Here is a 7,868-nt window from a genome sequence, read left to right on the forward strand (position 1 = left end):
CCAGACAGTCCAGGGCTATCCCGGTATCTTTATATTTCTATCTATCTATCAATCTATCACAAATCATGTTCATGTTCAATTTGTAACAAGGAAATTGGGGGTCACCACAACATGAGGAGCTGTATTAAAAGGTCGCAGCATTAGGAAGGTTGAGGCAACTGGTCTAAAGTTTATTTCTACCTCAATTTCTGGCCCCTGCCCAGCCTGGCCCTGGTTTGAGCTTGGGCAGGAGGCAAACAACTGAGGTGTTTCTCTCACATGGATTATGTCTGTTTTCCCCTCTCTGCCCCACTCTCTCTAAACATCAAAGGGAAAATATCCTCGGGTGCGGATTAAAAAAAAAAAAAAAACAAAGGTGGGTCACCAGGTCAGAAGGTCCAATCTTCAAAGTGCATGCAAGCTGTTCCTCCCACCGAGTCCGGGCTGAATGCTTGAGAGCATCTCCAGGAAGGCCTGCGAGGACGGTGCTTCCACATTCTGGAAGGTGTTCTGGACTCTGCCTAACAGGATGAAGTATTTCATCTCCAGCCAGATGAACCTGAAGTGGTTCTCATCGAACAGGATGAAGACTCCAGGGCAGCACCTGGGGTAGGCAGAGCCATGTAAGGTAACAATGTGCACGCCATAGTAACACATCCTGCAGGTTGGGGGGGGGGGCAGATCTGGTCTCTTGAGCCCACGCCCACAGGCAGAACAAATGGAACAGGCTGCTCTTCCGAAGGTGCAGCCCAGGACTCCCCCATGCTGGGCTGCGAAGGGCTCTGCCAGCCATGGCCTTTGCTTTCCTCAGTTCTGTTTTCTTGCTGCTGCTGCTCGCGGATCACCTGCTCCTCAATCTCCTGGACCAGGCGGGAGAGCTCGTTGAAGTTTCGAAAGGTCTCACCATCTGGCAGATTGATGCGGCGCATGAGGTGGATCGCTAACGTCCAGATTAAGTCTCCCATGATCTTCGTGACCCAGGCATACTTCCCATGGAAGCTGAGCATGGCAATCTTTAGGCCGAAGCCATCGGATTTGCCTAGGAAGAGGCCTGGCCTGAGGAGGTCGTCCGGGTGGCTGGGGGGGGGGGGGGGCGGGTAGAGATGGCGGTAGGTCAGGCGGTCATACAGCTGTCTGTCTTCCTGGGACACCTCCAGACCCCGTCCTCCCCTAAGTCGCGTTGGTGAATCCTGTCGGGGGTCTCTCTGGATCCACCGGTTGCTGAACCTGTCCTTCTGAATCTGCATGTGGCGCCTGTGGGAAAAGCTGTAGAAGTCGTCCATGTGCTCCACCGTGGCTGATTTCCTCTGCGTCAGGTGAATTCTAAACGAAGGCTGGAATTGCATTGGGCCAGCCACATGTGTGTTAAGGCGAGGCCCGTACATCCAACCAGTAATGCATAAGCCATCATCCACCACTACATTCAGCAGTCTTCTATAGCCATAATCTAGCTGCCACAAACCCAAAAGGTTTCTGTATGGGAACATCTTGGCGTAGACTTCTCTATAAGACATACCACCGATCATCTCCGGTTTCTGCAAGTTTTCCGGAATGCCAAGCTCCTCGCGACAGCGCAGTCTCCAGATGCTGTCGGTGTGCAGGATGTGCCGGAATTTGGTGCAGGCCTGGGCCAGGCTGGCCAGGTCGGTGCCCGGGAGAGAGGCGAAGATGTCCACCAGCATGTTCACAGGCAGGTCCTGCAGCGAGCAGTGCGGCGGCGGCATGGGACTCGTGATTCCTCCACTCCCTGCACAGCGCAACGCTGAGGCGTCCGCCTCGAGGTGCTTTTCTGCCGGGGCCGGCTTGCTTTTGGGCTCTGCCTTCTCAGCTGGGCCCTGGCACTCCTGAAGAGATTGCTTACCTTCTGCCGCTGCCATCTCAGCTGGGCGCTGGCGCTTCTGAGGGCACCGCTTGCCTTCCGCCGCTGCTGTCTCAGCTGAGCCCTGGCACTCCTGAGGACACTGACATTGCCGAGAAGAGCCCAAGCCGCAGAGGCAAGTGCACTCCTCCATGCCTGGACGTGTAACAGCCAACACAATCCACCTATATCTTATTTTAAAAAGTCTCTCTCACCTCTCCCACTGTGGAGTCAGCTCTCTGGCCACAGAAGCCTTGGGCTGCAGTGAGGTCTGAGCCAATCAGAAGCCACGCTAGAGCCGCTTGCCCATTGTGGCGGTGTGATTGGTGGATTGCAGCATAAGAGCCTGTCCGTGGCTCCGCCCCTACCTGCCAGTGGCAAACAATCTTCAAGCCGCACTTGCTGGAAGGAGCAAAACCGCTCCCAAGTCGCTCTCCTTCCCTCTCGCCCATTCGAGGGGGGGGGGGGGGGGCGTCGGGGGGAGGGTTCGGGGTGGCGCCAGGGCCCGGGGGGGGGGGGGGCACGGAGGGCCTGGGAGGACTGTCCCCAGTGCACCCCCGGGGAGAAGTCACGCAGTCGGGCCCGGTGAGGGGGGCGGAGGGTTTTCAAGGCGCCACAGGGCGGACTGAAGCGAGCGCACAGGGTCTGCAGCAAAGTCGGCCACCCATCCGACCCGTCTTGAAACACGGACCAAGGAGTCTAACACGTGCGCGAGTTCAGGGCTCACAGGAAAGGTACCGTGGCGCAATGAAGGTGAAGGACAGCCAGGGCCGAGGTGGGATCCCGAGGCCTCTCCAGTCCACCGAGGGCGCACCACCCGCCCGTCTCGCCAGCCTTGCCGGGGAGGTGGAGCATGAGCGCACCTGTTAGGACCCGAAAGATGGTGAACTATGCCTGGGCAGGGCGAAGCCACAGGAAACTCTGGTGGAGGTCCGTAGCGGTCCTGATGTGCGAATCGGTCGTCCGACCTGGGTATAGGGTTGAAAGACTAATCAAACCATCTAGTAGGTGGCTCCATCCGAAGTTTCCCTCAGGATAGCTGGCGTTCTCGCAAACACAGTTTTATGCGGTAAAGCGAATGATTAGAGGTCCTGAGGCCAAAATGATCTCAACCTATTCTCAAACTTTAAATGGGTAAGAAGCCCGGGTGTGGAATAGGAGTGCATGGTGGGTCACTTTTGTTAGGCAGAACTGGCGCTTCCGGATAAACGGAGTGCCGTGTTACGGCGCCCTATGCCAATGCTCATCAGACCCCAGAAAAGGTGTTGGTTGATAGAGACAGCAGGACGGTGGCCACGGAAGTGGGAATCCGCTAAGTTGTGTGCAACAACTCACCTGCCGAATCAACTAGCCCTGAAAATGGATGGCGCTGGAGCGTCGAGCCCATACCCAGCCCTCGCTGGTGGTTGGTCAGAGACAGGGGAACCGGAGCAAACCAGGCTGCACTTCGGCGGCGCCCGGCCCACACCCCCGCCAAGCTACGCCACAACGACTAGGAGGGCCGCTGCAGTGAGCCTTGAAGCCTAGGGCACAGGCCCGGGTGGAGCAGTCGCAGGTGCAGATCTTGGTGGTAGTAGCAAATGTTCAAACGAGAACTTTGAAGGCCGAAGTGGAGAAGGGTTCCATGTGAACAGCAGTTGAACATGAGTCAGTCGGTCCAGAGAGATGGGCGAGCGCCATTCTGAAGGGACGGGCGATGGCCTCCGTTGCCCTCAGCAGATCTAAAGCGAGTCGGGTTCAGATCCCCGAGTCCGGAGTGGCGGAGATGGGCGCCACGAGGCGTCCAGTGCGGTAACACAACCGATCCCGGAGAAGCCGGCGCGAGCCCCGAAGAGAGTTCTCTTTTCTTTGTGAAGGCCAGGGTGCCCTGGAATGGGTTCACCCCGAAAGAGGGTCCCATGACTTGGAAAGCGTCGAGGTTCCGGTGGCGTCTGGTGAGCTCGCGCTGGCCCTTGAAAATCCGGGGAAGAGGTTGTAAATCTCGAGCCTGGCCTAACCCATATGCTCCGGGGGTGGGATGGGGGTTTTAGGACGGCGCCTGGGGCGGGGAGGGGGGCGGCGAGGACTTGGCTGCATGGCTCCCCAGGCGGTGGTGCCGGGGAAGGGGGGAGGTCTCCCGCGGGGCTCTGGGGCAGAAACACGTGAGCGGAGTTTGGCCAGTGGAGGGGAGAAGCAGTGGCGACAGCGACTCCTGGCGCGAGCCTCGCCCTTCCCATGGATCGCCCCAGCTATGGCAGGCATCGCGGCTGCCCGCGGGGAACCATTCAGGTGGCCAGTCCCGCCCAGGGTTGCACTGGGCCTCGCCTGCATTGCTGCTCCTGGCCGCACACGCACGCATGCACAGGTCTGCCCCCCCCCCCCCCCGACAGGACCGCCCCTGGGGTCGCGGTTCCGAGTGGCCCCTCGCCCTGGCTGGCACCTAGCAGCCAGCTTCGAGCTGGTGCGGACCAGGGGAATCTGACTGTTTAATTCCAACAAAGCATCTCGAAGGCACGCAGCAGGTGTTGACACGACGTGATTTCTGCCCAGTGCTCTGAATGTCAAAGTGAAGAAGTTCAATGAAGCGTGGGTCAAGGGCGGCAGCAACTATGACTCTCTTAAGGTAGCCAAATGCCTCGTCATCTAATTAGTGAGGCGCATGAATGGATTAATGAGATTCCCACTGTCCATACCTCCTATCCAGCCAAACCACAGCCAAGGGATCGGGCTTGGAGGAATCAGTGGGGAAAGAAGACCCTGTTGACTTGACTCCAGTCTGGCACCTTGAAGTGACATGAGAGGTGTAGCATAATTGGGAGGCCCACGGCGCCCATTTCCTGAGTCCCGCCTGGGCATACGGGCCTTTCGGGCCGCAAGTGAAATACCACTACTCTGATCGTTTTTTTCACTGACCCAGTGAGGCGGGGGGTGGTGGTGGGGTGGGGGGAGTCCCCCAGATGGCCTTGCCCTGGCGGGGCGAAGAGCCCGTCCCGCCCTCTGCTGGTCAACAAGTGCTAATGCAAGCCAACCTCCTGCAGCCAGAGCCCAGTGACTGGACTTGATGGGGGAAGGACAAGCAAGGGGCACGGTAATATACAAAACCATACACATTTTATTCACATCAACTTCAGCCTCTGCGTCCAAGGCCAGCACAAATACCCCTCTGCAAAGACCTGAGCATTGCTTTCATTTCACAGCCTTACACGGATATGTCCCATGCTAACCTTCTGTATGTCGTGTCTCAACTTTTCCATGTGTGCTGCCTAAGCGATCATGGTGTTGCCTTCCGCCCACCAAATACTTAAGGCCAGGCGATCTCACTGCTTTTGCGTTTATGGTGACTGGGTCGCGTCTTTTGGCGGTGGCCTTGGAATGGTGAGGGGAATTTGATGCCACAGGATCCCCTCCCGAGGCTCGCGTGTTGGTCGCGGTGATAGCTAGGCGGCTGAGACTGAGCTGCCGGGTTCACCTGTTCCCGTGGGACATGCAAATGAGCGCGGTGCACCTTGGGTAATGAGCGGGAGGCGGGGCTGAGAGTCTCCAGGTGGTGGCGCTGGTTGGGCAGAGCAGGCGGGCAGCAGCGAGTACTGCCCACGCCTCTTCATGGGTGTGCGCGCAGCGCTTTCGAGGACCGGGCCAGCTGGAGAGCCTGCATCTTGGAGGCGTCTGCAGTGCTGTGCAGGGCGGTGTGGTGCGGAAGGGCTGGGCCGGGACAACGCCATACATCCAAACACGTTGTTTCCCTCTCAAGTATCCTCTGATGAGTATGTGGAAAAAAATGAAGTACTTCCTCAGCCATTATCACACCTGGAAAAGTGAACGTAATTCCTGAATATCACCTAATAGTCACTGTACATTCAAATTTGTTTGTTTCAAAGATGCCTTTTGTTGTTGGTTTTCTGAAGACCCAAGCCAAGTCCCGTTAACTGCATTGCATGTGGTTACTTCGTCATTTAGGTCCTTCATTCTCCAACGGCACACCCTCCCCACATCTCTTCCTGCCCTCGTGGGGAAGCTGGATACAGTGGGGCCTTGACTCAGGAGTTTAAGTAGTCCCGGTACAGAGCTCGCAACTCAAATTCCTCTTATGTCAAATTATTAAAGTGAATGGGTGAGACACGTGATGCTGGGCTGATGTTGTGGCATTCACTGTGACCTTGGCTACGCCAACCAGTGGTGGGGTATCTGAAGCTGGCTCATATCCCCAATTTTATCTCACAACTCAAAGAAAATAGCCGGCTGAGAGACGGATCCTATCTCGAAAAAATCGTTATTCGGTTCACTTGTAAGTATAGGCCACACTGTATTTGCCCCGAGGGGTGTCTCAGTTCTTGCATTTGGCACATTTCTCACTGATCATGTCGTTTAACTTCTCTATCTTCCATGTTTCCTGGGTATATTCTGAATGTTGTCTCATCGGGCTGTGCACTAATTGAAAGTCCCATCTAGGAATTATTATGACAGCATGTTATAGTAATAAGTTTATTTAGTATAGGATAATATAATCAAATTTCACTTTTTTATTAGAGTGAATTTTAAACTTTTCTTCGAAGAGGAACTTAATTTGTGTGTGTGTGTGTGTCTGAGACCCCAATAAGTAACTTGTAACTATCAGCATGTTAACTCATGACAAATAACTTGTAACTACTGACCAACAACTCCCTGCATGTTAACTCCTGATAAGTACCTTGTAACCTCTGCTCGTGTATCCTGATAAGCGCAGAAGGCCACCGGAGCACACTGATATGAGACATGGAAGAAGCCCACCCATGGGGCATAAAAGAAGGACCCTCACAGCAGCAGTCAGACCACTGTCTCACCTCCACAGAGAAGCAGTCTCCCCCGCCCTGGAGCGGAGGGTGTCCACCCAGGGCCAAAGAGCCGTCCCTCCCTCTGGTGGTCCAGAAGCGCCAATGCAAGCCTCCTCCCCTAAACTTGGCGCCCAACCAGGTGACGCATTCGTCCTGGAGCGCTGATTGGTTGAGCGGGTGGCTGATTTGGCTCCTCCCACCACGCTCTAGGGCTATAAAAGAAAGCAGCGTCTTCTTTGCAGAGCTTTTCTCAGTCCCTAGGCTTGTGGTCGCGGTCGTGGTCCTCATTCTCCAAGGGAGCTTTCAGGGGAGAGATCTCGCCAAGACCGGGTCCTGGGACTGAGAAGCCACCGAAGCACCTGGCTAGCACCTGGCTAGGCTGCTGATCCACGGAATGCTGTCTCCATGTCGTTTCTTCTTAGGCGACTCCAGCCACACCTTTGGGAACACCTGGAACTGCTGCTGCTGGACCTCGCCATCTCGGGAGCCGCAAGGGGTGGAACAGAAAGGAAGAACTGGTCTTCGCAGTTTCCTGGCCTGTTCTCGCCCTTCTGAGACTAGAGGTGAAGGGCAGAAGGTAAGAGAAGCGCAGAGCACTCGGGTGGGGCAGCGTCTGGGAGCCTCGGCTGCGGTGACAGACCATCAAGGGCCCCTGACGCATCCCCCTCCCTCCCCCCCCCCCCCCCCCGCGGGGCCTGGGTGGTGAGGCCATGCCCATAGCCTGGTGAAGGCTCTCTGCCGGCTTCGTGGTGACGCAGTGTCGCCTGGCAGAACCCCTGGCTCTGCCACCCTGATCCGCCCTCCTGCCCCTGAAGTGATTCCCCGCTCGGGGTCTGGACTGCGGTTCTCACGCCCCTGCTGTGGGAAGGGGGTGTTGAACCCGAGGCCTGCGGTCCTTCGGTGTCTTGCGGGTGTTCTGTGTACGGACATATTCTGCTCTTAAGTTGACAACTAGACATATCTTGAGCGTGTCCACGTCTCCACGCCTGACCTTCCTTAGGAGTCCTTTGGCACCATGGCCTGTGTGCATTATAAATTCGCTTCCAAACTCAACTTTGCCATCGCCACCTTTGATGGGCGGCACATCTCCCTCGGCGACCTAAAGAAGCAGATTATGGGGAGAGAGAAGCTGAAAGCTGCCAAGTGTGACCTGCAGATCACCAACGCGCAGACTGAGGAAGAATACACTGATGACAATGCTCTGATTTCTAAGAACGTATCTGTCATTGTTAGAAGAATTC

The sequence above is a fragment of the Myotis yumanensis genome, unplaced genomic scaffold, assembly GCF_028538775.1.
Source record: "Myotis yumanensis isolate MYYU_CA2020_CCGP unplaced genomic scaffold, mMyoYum1.0.hap1 SCAF_27, whole genome shotgun sequence".
In the NCBI taxonomy this organism is placed as follows: domain Eukaryota; kingdom Metazoa; phylum Chordata; class Mammalia; order Chiroptera; family Vespertilionidae; genus Myotis; species Myotis yumanensis.